Genomic DNA, 24029 nt, shown 5'->3' with positions numbered 1-24029 from the left:
TCCGTGTTGCTGTGAATGGCAGAATTTCTTTCTTTTTTATGGCAGAGAAGTATTCCATTGTGTGAATATACCATATTTTCCTTATCCAGTCATCTGTTGATGGACTTTTAGGTTGGTCCCAACTCTTGGCTATAGTCAACAGAGCTGCAATAGACATGGGAGTGCAGGTGTCTCTTCAATGCGATGATCTCCATTCCTTTGGGTATAAACCCAGCAGTGGGATTGCTGGATCGTGTGGCAGTTCTGTCTGTAGTAATTTGAAGAACCTCCATACTGTTTTCCGTAATGGCTGCAGTAATTGACAGTCCCACCCACAGTGTAGGGTGGGTCCGTTTTCCCTGCATTCTCACCAACATTTGTTAGACTCTGTCTTTTTGGTAATGGCCAGTCTAACTGGGGTGAGATGGTATCTCAGTGTCATTTTGATTTGCATTTTCCTGATGCTGAGTGATGTTGAGCATTTTTTCATGTGTCTGTTGGCCATTTGTGTGTCTTCCTTTGAGAAATGCCTATTCAGCTCCTTTGCCCATTTTTTAATCAGGTTACTTGTGTTTTGCTAAGTTGTTTGAGTTCCTTGTACATCCCTTGTCGGATACGTAGTTTGTGAATATTTTCTCCCATTTCGTAGGTTGTCCTTTCACTTTACTGATTGCTTCTTTTGCTGTGCAGAAGCTTTTGAGTTTGAAATAGTCTCATTTGTTTATCTATTTTTTGTTGTTGTTGCCTGTGTTTTGGGGATCTTATTCATAAAGTCTTTGCCCAGTCCTATTCTTAAAGTGTTTCCCCTATGTTTTCTTCTAGTTTTATAGTTTCAGGTCTTATATTTAAATCTTTAATCTATTTTGAGTTGATTTTGGTATATGGTGAGAGGTACGGATCTAGTTTCATTCTTCTGCATATGGATGTCCAGGTTTGCGAGCCCATTTGCTGAATCCTTTTCTATAAAGGACACCGATATGGAAGAGATGTCCCACATGGGCTGTGATGGGCTGTCGGAAGTGCTGGGTCCCAGAGCCTTGAATCCACAATGTTCCTGAAGCTGGGTAGGCAGGAGGAGGGTCACAGCACCATTTGCTGAATCCTTTTCTATAAAGGACACCGATATGGAAGAGATGTCCCACATGGGCTGTGATGGGCTGGGTCCCAGAGCCTTGAATCCACAATGTTCCTGAAGCTGGGTAGGCAGGAGGAGGGTCAGAGCTGTGTGCAGTTCATGCTGGAAATCCCACGGGGAATGTGTGAATTTGTTTCATGTGTATTCAGTGTCTCCTTTGGGCTCCCTCATGCAGCCAGCCAGAGCAGGGGGACTCAAGAGAGCTGTGTGCAGTTCATGCTGGAAATCCCACGGGGAATGTGTGAATTTGTTTCATGTGTATTCAGTGTCTCCTTTGGGCTCCCTCATGCAGCCAGCCAGAGCAGGGGGACTCAAGCCTGTGTGGGGTCTGTGCAGTCACTGTCTCTCCCGACCCTTCCTGGAAAAACTGCAGGGAGTTTACTGAGGAAATGTTGGATGAGTTAGCACTCTCCTAGTCTGGTGCTTCTTCTAATTGTGCACTGGCACTGGTGATTGCTGGGGTGAGATAAAAGAGGTTGCCTCATTTGACCCTTCCTAAGCCACCCTGCAGACTCCCCTACAGTGGAGGTGAGCATCTTGCCTGGGTCTGTGTCTTGAGGGGCTGATGGACATGGGAAGGATAAGCCTCCATCACACTGTCTCTCTGCAAATAAACCCACTGGGGAGAAGCTGAGAAAGCCCCTCCCTGGCTTTTCTCTGGCATTCCACCCAGGCCTGAGCAACCTCTGCCTGCAGCAGCTCTGAGCACATGCCCTGGACATGGCCTGTGATGGGGGCACTGGCACACTAGCTGCTCCATATAGGACAACACCCTACAGCTCACCTCAGGCCCTCTCCTCAGTACTCGACGGTCCCTGCATCTGCAGCACAGATGTGGAGCCTGCTGGGCTTTGCTCAGGGTGTGCAGAGACTCCATCTCTGACAGGCTGTCTGAGCAGCCCACACACTGTGTGCTGTTAACGGTCTCCACCCCACCCTCCACCCAGCACGAGGGGCAGGTGATGTTTCATTGCTCCCTGAGCTCAGTCTCTCCATCTGTTGAAAATAAGTTAAATTAAATTTACAGCATCAGGGTCAGCAAAATGGCAAAGCTGACCTTCTAGAGTAGGCTCTGAGAACCCATGGCCATGGGGGTCACGTTGTCAGCAGGTGGATCTTAAGTGCTCAGTAGGTACATCCAGAAGAGCCAACCAACCAACCAGATGACGAACAAGACACAGCTGACATCTCAGAATTGTGGCGACAAACTTACCACCTCCACAGGGCACTTAGGAGTTTGATTCGGTTTTATCCCGGGTGTGTTTTTAAGTTCTCAGTAAGGGTTTAAGCATCTGTACTCCCACCACCAGGGACACTGCTGCCACCACAGGGCCCACCCTGGGTCCTGAGATATAGAGCTGGGGGTTGCCCCTTCCTCCTGCCACCAATACCAAAAACACTGCTTCCATGCAGGTGGCCCACCACAGCCACCACAATAGCCATCACTACCACAAAAGCAGCTAGATACCACAGCAGTAGCCACAGCCACTTCACTGCATTGACACAAGGAGAGTCACCAGTAGAGACAAAAAAAGAGGACATCTCTCTTCACAAAGCCACTCCAGAGTGATAGAAGAAACATCTGCTCTATGATAATATTGGGGGACCTGAACACCCCACTCTCAGCACTGGACAGATCATCTAGGCAACAAATCAACAAGACAAACCATTAATCTTTCAGAAGGAGAGAAGAAATCTAGGTTAATTAGAGGGGGAGGGGGAGGGAGAGGGGGTTGGGGAGAGATTGGACAAGGGGCATAAAGAATAAGTATGATTGGTAATAATGAATATGCTAATAATATTGATTTGATCAACATATGTTGTACACAGGTGACTGTTGTCAACGTTGAAACCCCAAAATATGTGTAATTAGATATGCTTCAATAAAAAAAAATAAACAAATAAACATCCATAATATGGTCAGAGTATGGTCCACTGAGACTGTATGTCCATCCATTTTTTCCCACAGAAGGTGACTCCCCTGCAATTCGGCCCCCGACATCAACGCCTGGGGGTGTCACCTATGGGGAGCAGGAAACCTCAGCTGTCCTCACAGGGCTGAGCCAGCTGAAGGACAGCACCCACCACCTGCACCCAGTGTGCAATCTTTTCCAAATGTCGCTGCCCATGGGACAGTCTCCCCCTGTGGGTTGGCCTGAGTGTGCGTTCCCGAGCTCAGCTGGGAAGCGTGCGTGAGGACCCCCCCACCAGAAGCGCAGCTACCACCTGGCCCACCCAGACGGTCGGCCACCCCAGGAGGAGGCCCAGCTGGAGCCTGAGCCCACGTCTCCCACTCGTGAGCCTCGCAATGGCCCCGACTGGCCTCCCAGCTCACACCAGCTGCTTTACACTCTGTGCTGTCTGCCATGGCCAGACAGACAGCCATTCCTTCTAGAAAAGGCCAGACTCCTCTGCAAGCCTGCCAGGCCCTCAGGGATTTCCTGCACAACAACGCTGTCTCTTCCGGGAGATTCTTTGCCCTCCCCAGCTCCCACCCTGTTCCCTGCACAGTTGACTTCCCTCATGTTCTAGCCATCGGTCCAGCTTCATTTAAGGAGACTGTCCCTGTGCCCCAGACAAGGCTGCGCCTGGACAGTGCCCGGCCATTCCCCCTCTGGTCCTTCAGCACCATGTCTGAGCGACGCCTGCCAGGACCAGGCACAGCACAGCACAGCACACAGCAGGCCCTTCTGGGAGGCAACTCCGTGTACAAGGGTGTGTTAGCGGTGGTGGGTCTGCAGGGGACAAGGACACTTAGCATCCCTGGGCTTCATTTTCTGTTCTGCATTGGGGGTAGTAATGATGAAAATCATCTCTCCATCGTAGTGGTTGTGAAATTTAAAAGAGTTAATAGTTAAAAGAGTTTAAAACGGGCTTGAAACATAGTAAATGCTACGTGATTGACGAAGTGACGTTGTAACACTGTGATGAGGAGCGGGGTCCCCAATGGACTAAAGGGTTTTATGCAAACAGTAAAACCAAAAAGCTAGTAGGAGAACTACACATGGGTATAACTTTGTTACTGAAGGGTGGGAAAGAACTTCTGAAATAAAACTTCAAAAGACAAAACACAAAGCCTGAGAGAGAGAGAGATAATTTATTACATGAAAATTAAGAACTTCTGTTTAACAAAGGACAACACGGGCACAGTTAAGACATTGGTGACTTATTGACAGATTTTTTTTTTCTAATGGCCAAAATTAACAGAGGACTAATATCTAGAATATGCAAAAGCTTCTATAATTTTGAAATAACAGAAGGAAGCAGCAACCCCAAGTGAGCAGGTAATGTACAGAAGAGAAAACATAAAAATACAGCGGGCGTGGAAAAGGCTCTGAACACCTGGTCCTGACTCTCTAGTTAATAGACAAACACAAACACACACTGGGGCGTGTCCACTCCTCACCTGCCCTGCAACGGCGGGAGGTGCCGGGTCTGGGCCCAGGTGGGGGCGCTGGTCCCTCCCGCACAAGGGGGATGGAGACCCTGCAAGCTGCATGTCTGTCCTGAGCATGCACCCACGGAAATCCTCCTGCAGCAGGAGGAGTGGTCAGCTGTCCCCAGGCACTGTCCCCGGTGCCACCGCGGGGGAGCACCACGGCCCACACAGCCACTGACAAGATGCTCTGGAGCAAACTGGACCAGCATGGGCAAAAGGCAAGGAGGGGGTGAGCCCTCCAATAGGACAGGCTCGTGTCAACTTTAAATGCACGGAGAAACTGCAGGTATTAGGTGCACACAGGAGACGGGGCTGCCCCTGCCGGAGGGAGCAGAGCTGGAAACAGGAAATAACTGGCTCTTCTCAGGCTGTGTCAGGCCAGACCCCGAGGAGCCCAGTAACTTTATCCTTGTCCCCTGGAGTTGAAAGGAAAATGAGAGAAAAGGGCGGGTTTATTGAACAGGCAAATGTTCTATGGAAACGTCATAGTGAATTATTCTGCAGCGCTGGGCAGTGCCTCAGCAAATTAAACAGAAGTATCATATGATCCGGCAATTCCACCTCTGGGTATATGCCCCAAAGAATTCAAAGCAGGGACATGAAATGGCATTTGTACACCCATGTTCATAGAGCAGTGTTATTCACAATAGTCAAAAGGTGTAAGTAACCCGCGCCCACTGACAGATAAATGGATAAACAAAATGTGGCATGTGCTTACAGTGGGATACCATCCGCCTTAGAAAGGAAGAAAATTCTGGCACACACTGTCCCGCGGATGAACCTTGAGGACATTATGCTGAGTGAAATACACTGGTCACAACAGGACAAATACTGTATAAGTCCACATACATGAGGTTACTAGGGTGGTCAAATCCATGGAGAGAGAAAGGGGCTGGGGCAAGGTGGGAGTAGGGAGCCATTGCTTAGTGAGTACCGAGTTTTAATTTTGCAAACTGAAAAGTGTTGGTGGTGACGTTTGCATGACAATGTGAATGTCCTTCATGCCACTGAGCTGTGCACTTAAACATAGTTAAATAGAATTGGAAGATAATGCTAATATGTATATGAACTTTTTGAACTACTCTCATGCATATTTTATTAAAAAACAAATATTTTTGAAAAGCCTTTTCTAATTTTTTCCTAGCAGTAGCTTGCATTTATTAAGTGCTTTCTGTGCACCAGCAGATGCTCTTCCACACACTGTGTCTTTGTTATTTTTCTTAATTTTCATGATAAGCTCATGAGGAGGGTGCTATCATTATCTCTACTTTTCAAAATAAGAAAATCGAGACCAGAACAGTTAAGCACCTTATCCAAGGTCACAGAGCATATGAGGCTTGAACCCTAGCAACGTGATGCCAGACTCCTCATTCTTAGCTGCTATTCTATTCTGCTTCTAAAATGAGTGAGCAATTGGTACTTCATAAGTACTAAATTGTTAAGTTGTTGTTGATTTTGTTGCATCATGGGATCTTAGGTCAGTTGCTCTGCAGCTCTGTCCTTCCTCAGATGCAAAACTGACGTTCAGAATCCCCTCATGTGGCGAGACCTTCCTGTGCACAGTTGCAGTAGCAGGAGGTGCCCCCAAATCAGAGTGAAACAGTCTCCCAAATGACAAGCCCCTGACTCACCCACTCAGGGGGTCTTCTGAGATTGTCTCCCATGATATCAAAGGTCCAGTTTGTTTAAATCCTACTTACTTGCTGTGTGATTGTGGGCAAATGACTGCTCTGCACCTCTGATTCCTATCTAAAACACGGACATCACAGCACCTTTGTCACAGAGTCACCATGAGCATGAGTCAGTGGCCCTTGGGCCCTGGGACCTGTGGACACAAATGAGATCTCAGCAGGGTTAATCTGCAGACCCCACTGGCTCAGGACCCCACCAGCTCATCAGACCACTCAGGCTGTATATTCATTTTGGACTCAACATGAGACTAAATGCTTGAGTAGGAGATGCACCCATACACAGACAGATGCAGAGAGAATCTGCAAAGCCTCATCTGTGCTAAATACAGAGTCACCATTATTTTTATTTCTTTAAACGACACGTCGTTGCGTCAAGGTGTCATAATGTCGACATTAACAGTCTTGGAGTTATTAATCTGCAGACCCCACTGGCTCAGGACCCCACCAGCTCATCAGACCACTCAAGCTGTATATTCATTTTGGACTCAACATGAGACTAAATGCTTGAGTAGGAGATGCACCCATACACAGACAGACGCAGAGAGAATCTGCAAAGCCTCATCTGTGCTAAATACAGAGTCACCATTATTTTTATGTCTTTAAACGACACGTCGTTGCGTCAAGGTGTCATAATGTCGACATTAACAGTCTTGGAGTTTGGATCTTATTTCCTGACTAACCCCCACCCATGTCGACGGGAAAACCTCCCAGAGGAATCTCTGAACTTCAGTATGCACATTCCTGGGGGAAGGGAAGACGTTCCGAGGCTTACACAGGCACGTGTGTTTTAGGGGAGTCTACTTCTGGATTCCCATTTTCCATAGGTACCGACTCCTAACGCTGTCTGCCTGCAGCTGCCTGCAGAGGAGGTGGCTGTCCCTCACCGCACTGCACAGAGCTGCCTCCTGCCTCCTGCTCTGACGCATTCTTCCCAAGGGACCTGGACGAGGGACATGACCACTCAGGTGCCCCAGAGACCGTTTAAGGGGATGACTCCGCGAGGGGGGGGTGGATTCTTTTTTTCTCAACACAATTGAAAAAGAATTCTACCCTGTATGCTAATACAGCATTAAAAATAACTTTTCAAGTTATCATGTAATTTTCTGTAAGAAAGAGTTCAAAGAATTGAGGGTAATTTGCAGTCTTTTTATTTCCACCCCTTCGTACAATGTTTGTTACCCTTTACTCGTACAAAGAGGAAAAACAGGAATAGAATGAAGGCTGAACTGTGTCTCGCTCTGACACAGGATCATCCATAGATAACAGCACTAATAACTTTCCAGAAGACCTAATCTTTCATTCAGGAAAATATTTTGAATTAAATTTTAATTTCATCTTTTATTTATATTTGTCCAAATGGGTACTCTATTTTGTTTTGATCAGTTTTCATGAGCAATCCAGAAAAGAAAAAAAGTTTAATAATTAAGCTTCCTGGTCACCAGAATATTAAAAACTTTAAATTTCAATTTATATGTATTTGGTAGAGGGCTAAGACGGAATGGTCCACAAAAGACCGTAACCTTACAGTTAGGATCAGAACACAGTTCTGGGGGAATAAATGAAATAGGTGCGCAAGGGAAAAGGGAACGGAGTGAAATTTCCACCTGTTAGTGAATCACGTGCTCAGGTGTCCAGGAAGGTGGATACTGGTGGTCATCAAATCACAGAGGATTTGACAGTTTTGTTTTATAATGTCAATATTTAAAACATGTTGAAAATTGATCTCTATGACTAAACTATTATGAAAAATTTCAGGCGTTAACTCAAAAATAATAATTTTACAAAAACCTGTAGGGAATACGTAAGAGAAAAGATTGACGATCCCTGACCTAGAGCCGTTTTGACCCAGCAACTGACCTGTCATGGTGACCCCACCCCGAGACCAGGACGTGCTCAGGGCCCAGCCAAGAGAAGACACCAGCCGGCCTGGCCATGGTCCCCACGCTCCAGGCCGTGCAGCCCCCACAGCTGAAGCCCTGTCGGGGGCCGTTTCAGATCCTCCCCGCATCAGCCGGGCCAGGGCAGCACCCCCTGTACCAGCGGGTGGTTGGAGCCCCCAAAGGACTTAAAAATCCAACGAGAAATCTTTCAAGTGAGCCAGGGCTGCCAGAAGTGTGTGTCTGATGTCACCGCAAATCAGATCCTTCCATCCCGATCCTGCCGCCAGGGTGGGGGTGGGGGACTGAGGCATCTTTTCCTACAGAGGGTGGGGCATGTGGGTGGCGTCCCCGGGTTTGTTACTGTGACTCCTCCTCAGCACCCCCATGCACAACGAGAAAACCTGATTTACCACATTACAGTGCAGATGGATTCTCAACACCCCAGAAGGATTCTTCGCTTCACAGATGGATTCTGAGAGAATTCATTTAAATGGAAAGTCCTCTAGAGCATTTACATGGATTCTACTCACAAAATACCCATAAACAGCAAAATCCCAGAACCTGTTTTTGTTAGCAAAATGAGGCACCCTGCGACTCTGTGTGTGGGGCTGGAGATGGCATCTTTAAAAGACCGTGAGGTGACTGCAGGGGATGAGGTGGCTTTTGAGACGGTTGTGGAAGGAAGAAGCTGTGCCAGGAAAGCCACTGGGGCTGCCTGGCCAGGAGGGACAGCTGTGGTGGGCTTCACTGTGACACTTGGCTGGCCTTCCATGGCAGGCATCTGTGCCCAGGTGGACAAGGCCTCCTGGCCAGGCTTCCCCAGGTAGGACCTGCTACCATGAAAACCAGAAAAGATGCTTTTCTGAGGAAAGTGCAGCTTTCTTACAGTAAGGATGTGAGTGTCCACACAGCAGAGAACAGAGCTCTCGTGTGGTTTAAAGTGAACACAGACCCGGAGAGTCCAAACAGCAGGCAAAGGAGCCACTCACAGCCACTCAGACACACACACACTCACTCAGACAGACAGACACTCAGACACACACACACTCACTCAGACAGACAGACACTCAGACACACACTCACTCACTCAGACAGACAGACGCTCAGACACTCAGACACACACTCACTCACCCACTCAGACAGACACAATCAGACACACAGACACCCTCAGACACACACTCAGACATCACTCACTCAGACAGACAGACGCTCAGACACTCAGACACACACTCACCCACTCAGACAGACACAATCAGACACACAGACACCCTCAGACACACACTCAGACAGACACACACTCAGACACTCAGACGCACAGACAGACACACACTCAGGGAAGATGCTTCTGGTCTAGGAAAAGTGACCGAGTGCCTGTGAGCTTTGTAGATGGAAATGCCCTTAAGAACCATACAACCCTATAGAAGGCCCCGGGAGGAACAATTTTGGAAGGAGGGTGAGGAGGGGCTGATCTTTGCCACAGTGGGAAGTGCTTGCAAATTCCAGGGCAATGGGAAAAAGGTTCTCTTCACAGGGGCTTTACCTCCACACGGACAGAGCCCTGTCTTCCCAGCTCCGTGGAAAGGCAGCCTCGCAGCGTGGGGAGCACACGGCCCAGGATGGCTCGGCCCAGCTGCAGCGAGATTTCCTGCTGGTGAACGGAGACTTCGGTCCCACCTCTGTGGCCTGTGGTGAAGATTACGTGCGACAACACTGCGTATTTAGCGCAGGACCTGGACGACAGCAAACTCAGTCGGAGGCTGCACTGTTCACACACGGTGTTATCGGCAGGAGCCTGCCCTGCCACCTTCGCTGCCGTCGGTGACTGTAACACACGCCGGGTGTCTGCTCAGGTGCCTCTTTGGTCTGCTGACCGCCTTCTGCCTGTTCTAACTATCGTCCCTGCAGCTTCTTAGCAGGAGAGAGCAGGGCTTCTGCTCCTCTGGAAATGACACTGCTCATCCCTAGAAAGGAGGAGTTTGCCCACCTTCGAGTTTCCCACCAGGCCTATGAAATTCCTTCCAAGGGATGAGGCTCTTCCATTTTGATCACTTTAAAACACATTTCAAGAGAATAATCTCACAAATAGAAATCAAAGCAGTTTCACAGAGAGCACCTGGGCAAGCCCCCTGTGCCATTCTGAGCAGCCGAGAGGTCTTTGCTGGAAGTCAGGAGCCGTGGGGGCCGTTGCTCAGGGCCACATGTGATCCGACCAACAAGGGGCTGTGGAAGGCGGTGCCCGCAGGACTCCTTGGTGGGACGCTGGCTGTGGTCACAGGCAGAGGCTGATGGCAGGACTGCGGGCCTGGAGGACGCTTAACACCGAGAGGCTGCTGAGGGAGGCCCACAGGGACTTGTGCTGGTTGGATGGGACGGGTGCACAGATCCAGTCTGAGGAACCAGCTTGTGCCAGGCCAGGGGAAACACCAGAAGCGGCGGGCATCTGCAGGGGAAAGTGCGAGCTTTTCACAAAGTGAACTTGGCCTGCAGAGGCTCCGGCAGGAGTGCCCGGTGGGCCACTTGGAAGCCAGGCCTGAGCTGCTCCAAACCCCATGTGTAAGAAGGAGGAGCTTAACTAACCCAGGAAGACACTCGGAAACCGCGGTAATGGTTAAAAAGTCAGGAGTAGTCCTCAGTGGGAATCCAGGGCAGGGGACGGTCATGGTCTGTGCTCAGAGGGGGTCCCCAAGGACACAGAAGAGCTCTAGGGAGGGTGGGCAGAGCTGGGGCATGAAGAGGCATGGAGCCCTCAGCAGGCGACCGGGAGAGGGGCCAGGCCAGGGATGGGCAGGGGTGTCCACGAGGGGAAGGAAGGGGCCCCCAGGGCCTCCCGCAGCCACACTGGGAGGAAGCCAGAGTGTTTGTCTTGAATTTTCCAGGTAAAGAAACTGCAGCTCCCAGTACAGAAACCAGCCCATCTCTCTCCGAATCACACCTTCAGTAAACACGTCTCCAGCACCACCTGCAAAAGACACAGATTCTGCCCTTGTTGGGCAGAAAGTAAAACAGCCAGAAGCTGTGATCTAACAGAGTTTGCTCCTGGCACAGAGAGAGCACGATGGACGGAAGAGAGACAGAGCCTGGAAATGGACTTAACGTGCAACCAAGGTGACATTGCAAGTTGGGGACAAAACATCGCTTTAATCGCAAATGGCGCCGGCACGGTTAGCTGTGGAAGAGAAAGTATCTGAACCTCACATCAAATAAAGCACCACACACCTCCACTGCTCCAGCCCCACCCTCCAAGGCCCAGCACGCCATCGCATGTCTGTCCTGAGGCTTGTCTGCCCCCTCCCTGCACAGCCACCTCTGTGCTCTGGGTCACTAAGATGCTGACGTCACCCTGTGCATGGGGCCTCTGGGCCATGGAGTCCTGTGGAGGCTGAGCAGGATGGCAGAAACTCAAGAGAGAGGCAGGCAAAATGCACATGAAGGACGACACGTGCAACCTGCACAAAGAAGCACAGACCCCAGGTGGAAACGACCCACGCACATCCTGGGGCTGTGGGATCTGTGAGTGTCCAGACCGGGGGGCTCAGGGAAGGCCTCGCGAGCAGTGAGTCCATCACAGACCCGTGGAGAGAGCACCTCCTGCCGTGGGCACCGTCCGGCACCCACTCACCTGGACGCCTGGCCAGTTCCCATGGGCGTCCCCACGGGTGTCGGGAACCAAGCAGAGGTGCAACCAGAGCAGCTTTGGGAGGAGGGACTTTGGGACAATGTGCGGGAAGGCTCACATGAAATGACAGGACTCAGGAGAGTCCTACTTAGAAAAAGAACAAAGGACACAAAATGTGTAGGATTTTAGTCTCATCATCTTGTGGTCTTTTAAATGTGCCTAAAATGTTACAAGTGGGCCCATAAAAACAGAGAGGATGAGGTGGGTATTCATTAATATTAGTTGATTAAAGCCATTCTTTTGGGCACCACAGAGTTCACAAATGATTTGCCCAAGATGGTTCTATGTCCCGCAAGCTACCCACCTAGCAACGCCACCGTACAGTCCCTATAATGGGGCGAAACCCAAACAAAACAGATCACAGCTTCTGGCTGACGGAAGAGTCAACTTTCACGTAGGGAGCCTGGCTTGGAGCCTTCGGAAAAACCCCGCGATCCCATCTCATGGCCCTGTCCTCCCGCAAGATCTTCCTTCTCCACAGGTGCCACCCCCTGGGATGCCCAGCCAGGCTCTGCAAAGGTCCCCACACGCACCAGCTCCCACCCCCATGGGGTACCCCGGCCTCTGTGCACCTCAGCACCGGCGTTTCCTCAAGCACTCTCGGGCAAAGCCCCCACAGGCCAGGCAGCCGCCTCCCACTCCGCCTGGGCTGCTTTGTTTCAGAGCACCCGGCCGAGAAGAAATACACTTTAAAATTCCCACAGGACTCTGTGAGCTTGCAAACTGCGAGAAGATAAAACAATATTTTAACAGGCTGCCCAACCAACAGGGATTCTGGGACTTTCATGTAGGACTCCATGGCTAATCCTATCAAAACTAACACAGGCTAGAAGAATGGAAGACTGCCGACAGCGGCCAGTGTGTGGCCCTCCATTTATGAGGAGGATTGAGGGACCGGCTGATGTGTTCTTAAGCTCTGATGCTGGGCTTGAGCCGGGTAGGAGACGGCATTACAGAGAATGTCTTACCTTACCAGGAATAATTCCTGATATGTCCCAAGAAAAACCCCGTTACTGGATGGACACCAGCCCAGAAGCCAGGGTGCACATTTGCAGGGGTCTTTCAAATTCCCACAAATGACACATTACTGTGATTCTTACAGCCTTGGGGTTGGCAACGTCTACACCAGACACCAAGATCCTGAGCCTTTGCCCAAAGCCAGAGGAGGGAGGCAGGCAGGGGTGGCTGGGGCTCCCCCAGATGAAGGAGACGGTGAAATCCTCACTGAGCTCCCGGGCTGCTGCCGGCTCTGCAAGCATGACAGGCATCGACGGCACCATCCAGGAGACACAGGCAGCAGCAGCCTCAGCCCGCCTGTGGACACACGCATGTGTATGCACATGCTCACACACATACATGTGTACACGCATGCTCCTGCANGGACACACGCATGTGTATGCACATGCTCACACACATACATGTGTACACGCATGCTCCTGCAAGCACACACTCACACAAACACACACGTTCATGCAACTATGCTGCTAGCACCTGTGTTTTTATATGTGTGTGCACGAACACGTGCACACATACATATGCACGCACACTCACACAAGCACACAACCCCCCAGGTATGCACACACTCATGGAAGCACACTCACATACACCCTCAGCATGGACATGGCAGAGACGTGCGTGCACAGCTGGGAGAGAGGAGCAAGGGCTGGCTGTGTGCACAAAGGCCCAGGCCAGGGATCCGTGTCAGGGAACCCCAGCCGCACTACTCGCTGCTCAGTGTCGTTGGTTAGCAACTTGATCTGAGGCCCGGTTTCTTCTTCTCTAAAAAGAGGATGACACCCTCGACTCACAGGAGTTTTTCTTTCTGGAGGATAAATGGAATGATAAACGATAAAGCTCCTCGTAAACTGCAGTGCCATGAAGAGTCACGTAGGAGCCAAGGAGAAGAGGAACGCACACACCGTGTACACCTGTCGCAAGGGTGAAGAGTGACAGGAAGCTCCACCGTCAAAGAACACGCTCTGCCTGGAGTACGTGCCCCGGCACGGGACTGTGCAGCCTCGTGGGCCTGGGGCCCTGGAAACAACTGTCCATTGCACAACAGCACAGGGTCCTAAAAGAAGCGACATCCTGTCTTTATTTAAAATGTCAATACTCTGTCCATCGTGGATTTTCTTCATTTTTGCATAAAAACTAATTTTTAATTTCTTTAGTGTTGCACTAAGATACTATTTATCATGATTACTGAGTTCTTTGGTGCCCCTTAACTCTTGTGCAGGAGCCGGGTACCTCTGCCTGGTGAACTGCAGCTGAATGTCACCCCCCATGCCACATCTGATTTCAGTAGATCCTCTGTGCAGCCCTGTCCTTCTGCCTTTCCCCCTGCCTGCCCAGTCTGTAAAATAACAAATCCACTGTAAATGGTTTAAAGAGGTAAGAAAGCTGGTCACAACAGCAAGTTTACATTTTGGTTGCAAACAGTTGGAGCTACTGATCTCTACAGGACAGGGCGGTGCAAACTGTCCCGGTCAATTTTGTAGGAAGACTTCTGGAGCCACAATCCTGCTTCCATGGTTCACCAGGGTGAACCTTCAGTGAAATAAAAATTTGGATTAACACAAACAATGGAAAGGCATCTTCACCACAGGGACATGGTGGCTCCTCTGTCTCTGGGGTGGGTCTCAGCCCGCAGCAACCCCGACACACAGAACCCTCGGGGCTCAGAGCCCTCTCTCTGCAAAGAAGGGTTCAAACGACTTCAGCTGCTCATGAAAATGCACCAGAGCTGGCAGTATTTTCTGGCCATTTGGGTCACTTCAGCACCAGACCTTAAAATGGATCTTAATAATGTATGTGTGCGTGTGTTTTGTTGTTGTTGTTTTTAACCACAATTTAAAGGGAAGGAAGGCAGAATATGTCTAGGTCATCTAAAACAAGGTCTGAGAAACCGTCCCAGCCACAAGGAGCCCAAGGGGACATGGTGGCCAGATGTCATGTGGTGTCCAGAACCGGGTCCTGGGACATAGCAAGGACATGAGGTGAAACCCAGAAGATATGCAGATGGTGCTGAGTTGGTCGGTACTAGTGTGTTGGCACGGGTTCACGACTGCTCTGCTAATGCAACACGTTATCAGTGCAAACTGAGCGGTGTATATGGGACTCTTCTAAAGTAACTGTAAAACTATAGTTAAATAAAAAGTTTACTAAAACAAGCCCAAACAGGGTCTTAACAGCACAGTAAGATCAGGATCAGGCAGAGAGATAAAGATGTCTCTTGAAGGTGCCAAAGGTCAAAGTCACTTGTTAAAGCTCTTTTCCAAACCTGCCCGAAGGGGTGTCCCCAAGTTGGACAGGATGGGGCAGCTGAACCACACAGCACATGAGCTCAGCATCCAGGGCTCCGCGTCCTCTCACCAGTGAACCTCAGCTCATCGGCACAAGCCTGGGNCAGCATCCAGGGCTCCGCGTCCTCTCACCAGTGAACCTCAGCTCATCGGCACAAGCCTGGGCGTTCTGAGCTGAAATAACCCACAGCAGGATCCCCATGACCACAGCATAGGACGTTGGGAGGGAAGCCCAGGCCCCTTGGGAGCCTCTGGAATCCTCCTGGATGGCAGGACCAGGACCACCTTGGCCAGACACCTCTGAGAAGCTGCCACCCAGGGCATCCTCGTTGGTTCACTGGCTTGTCCACAGAAGCCTGGACTCAGTTTCCCCCCTGCCTCCTTTGCCTCATCCTAAAGCAGAAGAGCATAGAGCTGATAAGCCTCAAAAAGGAGTTAAAAACAAACAGTCATTAAAGTAACACGTAGCTCAGGCACACAAAGCTCCACAGCTGCATGGTCACTGCCCAACCTCTGGGCCCTGCTGTGTTCAAGTTTCCCTCTGGAAACCCGGCCAGGGAAAGGGCCTTCGAGCACTGAGAGAAAAACATAGAAAGTCTTGTTAGAAGCACAACCTGCATGTGGGTGCACGTGTGTGTGCATGAACACACACACACACTCTGTCAGGCCCAGCACATGTGAGATGACAGCACCAGCCGCTCAGGAGAGGCTGGCCTGCCCCAGTGCTCCTCTACCAGGTGGAGATGATTCCGGGCATGCGTCTGGGTTCATACACATATATGTGTGGCGTGTGTGTGCACATGTGTATATGCGTGCATGTGTGTGCACGTATGTATATGTGTGGTGTGCATGTGCACGTGTGTATGTGTGTGCATGTATGTGCACGTGTGTATATGTGTGTGTGCACGTGTGTATACATGTGCGTGTGTGCACGTATGTATACGTGTGGCGTGTATGTGCATATGTGCGCGTGCGTGTGCACGTGTGTATATGCGTGCATGTATGTGCACGTGTGTGTGTGTGCACGTGTGTATATGTGTGCGTGTGTGTGTGTCTGCCCTCACCACTCACAGGCTCCCTGTCCAGGGCAGATGTGCTCATCGTGTGCTTGTCTCCCCAGTTCTCAGAACCATGGGGAGCAGAACTCTTCACTGAAGTCTGTGGATGTTCAGCACCTGACTGGGTGGTTTCCTGTGACCTGCACCAAACGATGCTCTGGGGAAGCAGTCAGAGGTGGGGGCCGGAGTGTGATCCCCACCATCCAAGTCCATAAGCCATGCGTTTTCATGGCAGCAGGATGGGGACAAACATCCAACTCAGCCAGGAGCCTGTCAGGAGGCCTGTCCACAACCCAGTAGTCAGGACAAACAGCCAAGACCTGCAGAACCTGTGCGGCAGCCGCTGGCCAGACTCCCTCTCAAGCATCTGGCATTGGAGACTCGCTGCCCTTGGTTTCCTGCAGCCCATCGCCTCCCTCCGTCTGCAGCTCTCTCAATGCTAACTGAGCCTTTTCCTTTCTAATGCCCTGAAATGTGCTTGATCCAGCTCTAATTCCGCCTTCTGAAGCCACTGGATGGTGAACCTCTTCTGTGTGCTGTGTGTGGGTTGAAGACGCTGCCACCAGCTGTGCCACATCGTTCATCTGCTATGGATGCCTTGATCAATCAACTTCTCTCGAAATAAGAACGCTGCTCTTAGAGCACAATTTGGAATGCCAAGTTGATGTATCTCATTCTGACTTCCTTTTTAAAGACTATTTGATAATAATTCCCTCAGAAATTTCAAATCAATGCTTTCGATCATGCCTCTGGCATTCTTCTGCAAAGCAGAGCTTTCCTTTACCCGTGGAGGCTGCTTGGCTACCCTGGAATATATTTCCTGTTGAAGGGGCAAGGTTAATGATTATTAAGCTTCAGTGTTCTTCAGATAAGAAATTGACTATTTGCTGCAGAGATAGTGAAAACAGAAGACTCTCTCTCTCTTTCTTTTGATGATGATTATAAATTCATAGATTTTCTCTATTGAGGAGATAAAGACAGAAAGCTAAGAGATAGCTTGCTTTTTCCGTGCTATGTACCTAATGAGCGGCAGAGCTGGGCTGGGACCTCGGCCAGCCTAATACCGAGACCAGAGTCCTGATAGGAGATAAAGACAGAAAGCTAAGAGATAGCTTGCTTTTTCCGTGCTATGTACCTAATGAGCAGCAAAGCTGGGCTGGGACCTCGGCCAGCCTAATACCAAGACCAGAGTCCTGACGTCAGACCCTCTGCTTTCCTGTGGCCTGTGCTGTTTTAAAGTTTCTAAATATTGAGTCTGACTGTACAAATTCTAGCCGTTCACTTGGTTAATCCCAGACCCAGACACCTGAGTTAGCGTCACCGTGGTGGATGGCTGCCTATGCCGGGATTTAACTTTCTCCTAATCATCGTCCTGTGTTCCTTGTTTTCAAGGTCACATCATGGGTAGAGAGGACAGATGCAAGTGGAAACCGAGGTGCTGCCTTCGTCCACGTCGCATTTCTCATCTGAGCAGCAGCCTGCCCTTTCCTCATTCATCCTTTTTCTATGAAGGGAGCTATCAATGCCTCAAATGCAAGCCCGAGAACTAAAGGAACTTTCAGGTGAAACACACACTCTGCCGCCCTCTCCAGAGAGTCCCCCTGCAAGTGGCCGGCAGCTTGTGGTTTCCTAATCCCCAGAGCGTGGCCCATCTTCTCAGTTCTATTTAATTTCAGTTTGTGTAATAACAAGCGCCGTTTTGGCTACTTGACCTTATCTACTTCGGTGTCTGTTTATACAACCGATTGTCTCCTGGGTCTGGGCAAGGAGGGGGGTGGGCCTGATATCAGGAGTATTTTCCTGTCGAAGTAAAATAACATACGAGTCACAAATAAGTAAATAGTTAATCAACTCATGAATTTGCGGGTTAAATAAAATTTCATTGACTGGATATAAATCAATGAACATTGATTTAAATCAATAAACATTGGTGTTAAATAATGGCTAACAACGCTGTCTTCACACACAATCTGTTAGGTGCCATACCGAGTCATTTACCTACATTATCTCATCTTAATCTTACAAAACCTTTTGAGATGGATCTTTTAACATCCCATGTTACAGATGAGAAAACCAGGGCTAAGGAAAGTGACCCCAGGTTAGTAAGTGGCAGAGCTGACATTCAAGGGCAGGTGCCTGTGACCACACTCAGTGACGCCCTCCCTCTGCCACTGGGGTTATGTTGTCCAATGGAAAAGGAGCCTTGACATAAAGCTTCTCCCATGAATTCTGACAAGTCGACTCCCACCTTCAGTAACGATTGAGTACCTTGGGCAGATTAATGCTCCTGCCAAAAATAACTTTAGAAACTGGATAAACATTTTAAAAAATCATTTCCTGTGCATCAGGCAGTCACTGAAGTGCAGGGCACTGGATGGGGAGCCATCAGAAAAGAGCTGACTCTGTGCAGCTGTGCCAACCCTTGGGCACTGTCCTCCTGGGGACCTTCAAGAAAGACACTCAGGGCTACACGGGGCAGAGAATCTGCAGAGATCGGGGAGTTTTTTGCGTACACTTGAGGGTCCAATTATCTCAATAAGAAAGAAAAGGCAGAGAAGTGAGCCTGTCCCCCTGCCAGGTTTCCCCTCAAAAAATTCCTCAAAATCAGAAGCTGGGCAGAGCAGAAGGTTGAAGGTGGGTGACGCCCAGGGGACGGAAGAGACCTTCACTGCTCTTAGTCCTTGCAGTAACACAACCAACAGCCTGGGTGGTCCATGTAAAGTGAACCCAAGGAGACTCTGGAAGGTGGAGAAAACGAGACAGGTGGGCAGGGACCTCAGGACCTAACCAGTGACATGGGGGTGAACCCCTAGGTCTGTATTTTGTTTTGTTTTGTTTGTTGTTTGCCTCATACATCTTGTAATTAAAGCTGAAGAATCCAGCAACCCAGAAACGCCAATGATCACAGACCAAAGGGCCAGGGAAGGGCAGCGCAGGGGGACAGAAAGCTACCCCAACCTTGTCCTGGCCAGGCCTGCACCAGCACCCAGAACTCCCACAGGGGTGGCACCAGAGAAGGCCCAGTATTGGGGCTGAGACATTCACCCTTCTGGCAGGTGTGAAGTCCCTTCCTCCCCCACAGATCTGGGGCAACCATGCAGGGAGACCAGGCTTGCACCCTACCTGGCAGGATGTAAACACCCTGCCTCCGTGTCTACAGAGGCCAAATGGGAACCTGACCTTCTGCCCCCACGTGGTAGCACAAGGGCAGGGTCCCCTCCCCAGAGCAGGGTCAGAGAAAACCATTAATGCAGAAGGTTTAAATGAGAATCAGAGTCTCATACTATAATATGAAAATATGCAGGTTCTCACCAAAAATCACTTGTTATACTAAGAGCCAGGAAGATCTCAAACTTGATGAAATATGTCAACAGATGCCAACAGCAAGATGGCAGTGTGAGAACCAACCCATAAAGACTTAAAGCAGCCACGGCAAAGGCACTTCCAGAGGGCACAGAAGTGGGAATGCACCTAACGCCACACAAATGAGCTATAAATGCTCAATTAAAAAATGTTCAAGTGGGCCTGCCCGGTGGCGCACTGGATAGTGCGCCGCTTGGGAAGCGCGGCGGCGCTCCTGCCCGAGGGTTCGGATCCCACATACAGACCGGTTCCCGCTCACTGGCTGAGCGAGGTGTGGGAGCAACACCGAGGGTTGCAATCCCGTTGCCGGTCCCCGGTCCGGTACGGGGGCAACACTGAGGGTTGCGATCCATTGCCGGACATGGAAAAAAAAAAAAAAAAAAAAAAAAAAAAAAAAAAAAAGTTCAAGTGCTTCAACAAACAATAAGAAACATGCTTGGAATATTTAAAAAAAAGAAGGAAGGAAAGCCTCAGCCACAGAGGTATAAAGAAGAATCAAATAAAAACACAATAACTGAAATGAAGACTCAGTGGATGAGCTCAAAGAAGAGGGAAAGAGTCAGAAGAAAGAGTCAATGAACTGGAAGTTAGAACGACACAAAGTTCCCAAACTTTACAAGAGAAAATAGACAGAAAACAATCAACAGAAGGTCAAGGGTTTGTGGGACTCTAACAAAAGAACTAACATTTACATCATCAGAGTCCTGGAAGAAAAGGGGATAGAGGGTCGGACTGAAAAGGTACTCAGAAAACAGGGCTAAAAAATCCCCAAATTTGGCAGGAGACATAAACATAAAGACTTAAGAAGTCGATTAAACTTCAGATAGAATAAACCAAAGAAATCCACTAAGACACATCATAACTAAACTTCTGAAAACTACGGATTATATATAAAACAAGTGATGACAAATTTCTAGCCATAAACCAAGGAGGCAGGAAGCAAGCGGCGTGACACTTTCCAAATGCTGAAAGAAAAGAACTGTGAGATCAGAACCTTACACCCAGCAACAAAAACTTCAGGATCCAAGGGGAAATCGAGACATTCTCAGATGAAGGAAACGAAGAGAAATTGTGACCAGCAGACCTACCCCAAAAGAACGGCCAAAGGTTGTTCTTTAGATAGAAAGTGAACAGTAACATCAGGAAGGATAAGAGAACACAGGAAGCAGGAATACGGGTAAACGCAACAGACTTTTCTCTTCTCTTGAGTTTTCTAAATAATGTTCAACAGTTGAAACAAAAAATACAACACTGCTTGATGTGACTGTAATGTATGTATAGGAATATTTAAGACAATTATGTTATAAATGGGGAGGAATATAAAGGAAGGTAAGATTTTTATGCTTTATTCAAACTGGAAAAATTCTGGTTCTGACAGACTATGACAAGTTTGATACATATATATGTATGTATATATAATGCAATACCTGGGGCAGCCATTAACAACTATACAGAGACACACTCAAAAACACAGATAAATCAAAATGAAATTCTAAAAAATGTTCAAGTGACCCACAAGAAGGCAGAAAAGCAGAAAAAGGGAAAAAAGAGGCAGAGAGAACAAATGGAAAACAGAAATAAAGTGGTAATTTCTTTAAACAGAAATGATCTAAATACACCGATTAAAAGACAGAGCTAGGCTAAGTGGGTTAAAAAGCACGTCACACGCATAGGTTGCCTGTAAGGCACTCACTTCTAATATAACAATCCAGACAGGTTGAAAGCAAAAGAATGGAAAAGTATATCACACGGGTTAAAAAGCACGTCACACGCATAGGTTGCCTGTAAGGCACTCACTTCTAATATAACAATACAGACAGGTTGAAAGCAAAAGAATGGAAAAGTATATCACACAAACATGGATCAAAAGAAAGCAGGAATGCCTACGTCAATATCAGATAAAATAGGCTATAGAGTAAAGATAACTACCAGAGACAGAGAGGGACACTATACGATGAAAAAAAGTCAGTTCACCAAAAAGACACAGAAATCCTAAATGTAGAGCTGCAAAATATGTGAAGCAAAAACCAATAGAACTGAAAAGAGAAACAGACAAATTCACAACTGTAGGTGAAGACCTTAACACCCCTCTTCAGACAACTGATAGAACAATTTGACAGAAAATCACCGAGCATACAGGAGAATCGACGACACCATCAGTGAACGGGACCTAAGTGACATTTATGGAGCACTTCATCCCACATCACAATACACTTTCTTCTCAAGTGCCTGTGTAACATATGCAAAGATAGACTATATCCTGGGCCATAAAACAAGCCTCAATCAATTAAAAAAAAATTGAAACCATACAGAGCATATTTTTCCAGCACAATGGAATCAAACTAAAAATCAATAACGGGGAAATAACAGGAAAATCTCCAAGCACTTGGAAACTAAACAACACACCTTTTAATAATCCATAGTTCAAAGAGGAAATCTCAAGGATTTTAAAAAATGCATTGAACTGGAAGAAAATTGAAATATGCATGCCAGAGTTTGTGGGACACAGCCACAGCAGTGCTGAGGGACCCCCTCATCTATAGCACTCATTGTGTACATTGGAAAGGAAGGAAAGTCTCAAAGCAGTAATCTAAGTTCCCACCTTAAAAGTCTAGAAAGAGGATAGTAAAATAAACCCAAAGCCAGCAGGAAAAGGGAAATAAATGAGATTTAAAACAGAATAATAAAGAGGAAAATAAATAAATAACGGGGGGGGGGCGGAAAAGGTGGTTCTTTGAAAAGATTTAAAAAAAATTAATCTCTAGCAAGACTGACAAAGAAAAGAGAAGACACCAGTTACCAATATCAAGAGTAAAAGAGATGACACCACTGCGAGCCCTGCAGACACCAGATGGACCACAAGGGAGTTCCATGAACAGCTCTATGCACACAGATTTGATAGCGTAATGAAATGGACCAATTCCTCAAAAAAAAAAAAAAATACAAACTAGCACAATTCATCTAATGTGAAATAGATCAATTTGAATGGCCTTATAACTACTACGGAAATTGAGTTCACAGTAATCTCTCAAAGAAATCTTCAGGCACAGATTATTTCATTGGAGATTCTACTAAAAGTTTATAGAAAATTAACAGCAATTCTACACAATTTGTTCCAGAAAATGGAAGAGGAGTGATCACTTCCTAATTCATTTTATAAAGCCAACATTATTCTGGCTTCAAAAGACAAAGATAGTACAAATAAAAGAAAACTACATTCCAATATCCCTCATGAATATAGAAGCAAAAATCCTTAACAGAATATTAGCAAATAGAATTCAGCAATTTATTAAAAAATTACACACCATGACCAAGTAGGCTTTATTCACAGGGATACAAGGGATATTTCAATATCTGAAAATCAATCAATATTAACATAACCATATTATCAAGCTAAAAGAAGACTATCACAGATGTTATAAAAAAAAATTTATCTGGTCTCTGTTCCCAGTTCCTGAGAGGGAGCTTCCAAATCCTTGGCATTTCCCCAGTAAAAGAATGTCTTTGTTATTTATTGTGGGACTGTGCCTGAGTTTATGCTAGTGAAGTAACTTATGGTGAGCCCTACAGAGTTTCAGGATGGGGACCAGCCATGCCAGAAAGACCAACCATGTGGTTAGAGGGTAGGAGCTTTAGTCCAACCTCCCAAAGTCCAGCAAGGGGAGTGGGGCTGGAGATTGAGTTCAGTCACATGGCAATGACTCCATCAATCATGCCTATGCAATGAAACCCCAATAGAAACTCTGGACACTGAAGCTCAGTTGAGCTGCCCACTTGGTGAACATATTGAAGTGCTGGGAGAGGGAGACAACTTTTGTAATTAAAAAAAAATAAACTTCTATAACAAAATAATAAAAAATTTTTGTAATAAAAAATAACTTTTATAATAAAACTTTAATCATAAGTATAGCACTTTCCTGAGTTCTGTGAGTTNAAATAACTTTTATAATAAAACTTTAATCATAAGTATAGCACTTTCCTGAGTTCTGTGAGTTGTTCTAGTGATTTATGAAACCTGAGGAAAACCCCAAATTTATAGCCAATTGATCAGAAGTGCAGGTGGCCTGGAAAACCCAGAACATGTGGCTGGCATCCAAAACAAGGGAAATCTTGTTGGAGACTGTGCCATAAGCCTATGAAGTTTACACTAACTCTGGGTAATTAGTGTTGGAGTTGCACTGCAGTATTGCACATGATCGTATCAATTGATGTGGAAAAAACATTTGACAAAATTGAACACCTTTCATGATACTCTCAGAAAAACAGGAGGAGAACTACCTCAGCTTGATAAAGAGCATTTAAAAAAGAAAAAACAACCCTACAGCTAATATAATACTTAATGGTGAAAGCCTGAATGCTTTCCCTTTAAGACAGGAATAAGGTGAAGATGTCTACTATTACCCATATTCAACATGGTGCTAGAAGTTCTAGCCCATGCACTGCACTAAGTCAAGCAAAAAAGGCATATGGTCAAGAAAGGAAGAAATAAAACAGTCCTTATCTTCA

General features: G+C 47.6%; 1 long non-coding RNA gene across 1 annotated transcript in view; it reads right to left on the bottom strand.

Moving 5' to 3' along the window:
• Positions 1–4192: 4192 nt before the first annotated feature.
• LOC103609894 overlaps positions 4193–24029 on the bottom strand; it is a 27353-nt gene continuing 7516 nt past the window's right edge. Inside the window, exon 2 of the long non-coding RNA XR_552171.1 lies at positions 4193–4969. This is a non-coding gene — a long non-coding RNA (uncharacterized LOC103609894). The remainder of the gene's footprint in view (positions 4970–24029) is intronic.

This window comes from Galeopterus variegatus, unplaced genomic scaffold (genome assembly GCF_000696425.1).
Source record: "Galeopterus variegatus unplaced genomic scaffold, G_variegatus-3.0.2 Scaffold10259, whole genome shotgun sequence".
In the NCBI taxonomy this organism is placed as follows: Eukaryota; Metazoa; Chordata; class Mammalia; order Dermoptera; family Cynocephalidae; genus Galeopterus; species Galeopterus variegatus.
Note: the sequence above shows the minus strand (reverse complement) of the source record. Positions and strands in the feature narration are given on the sequence as shown.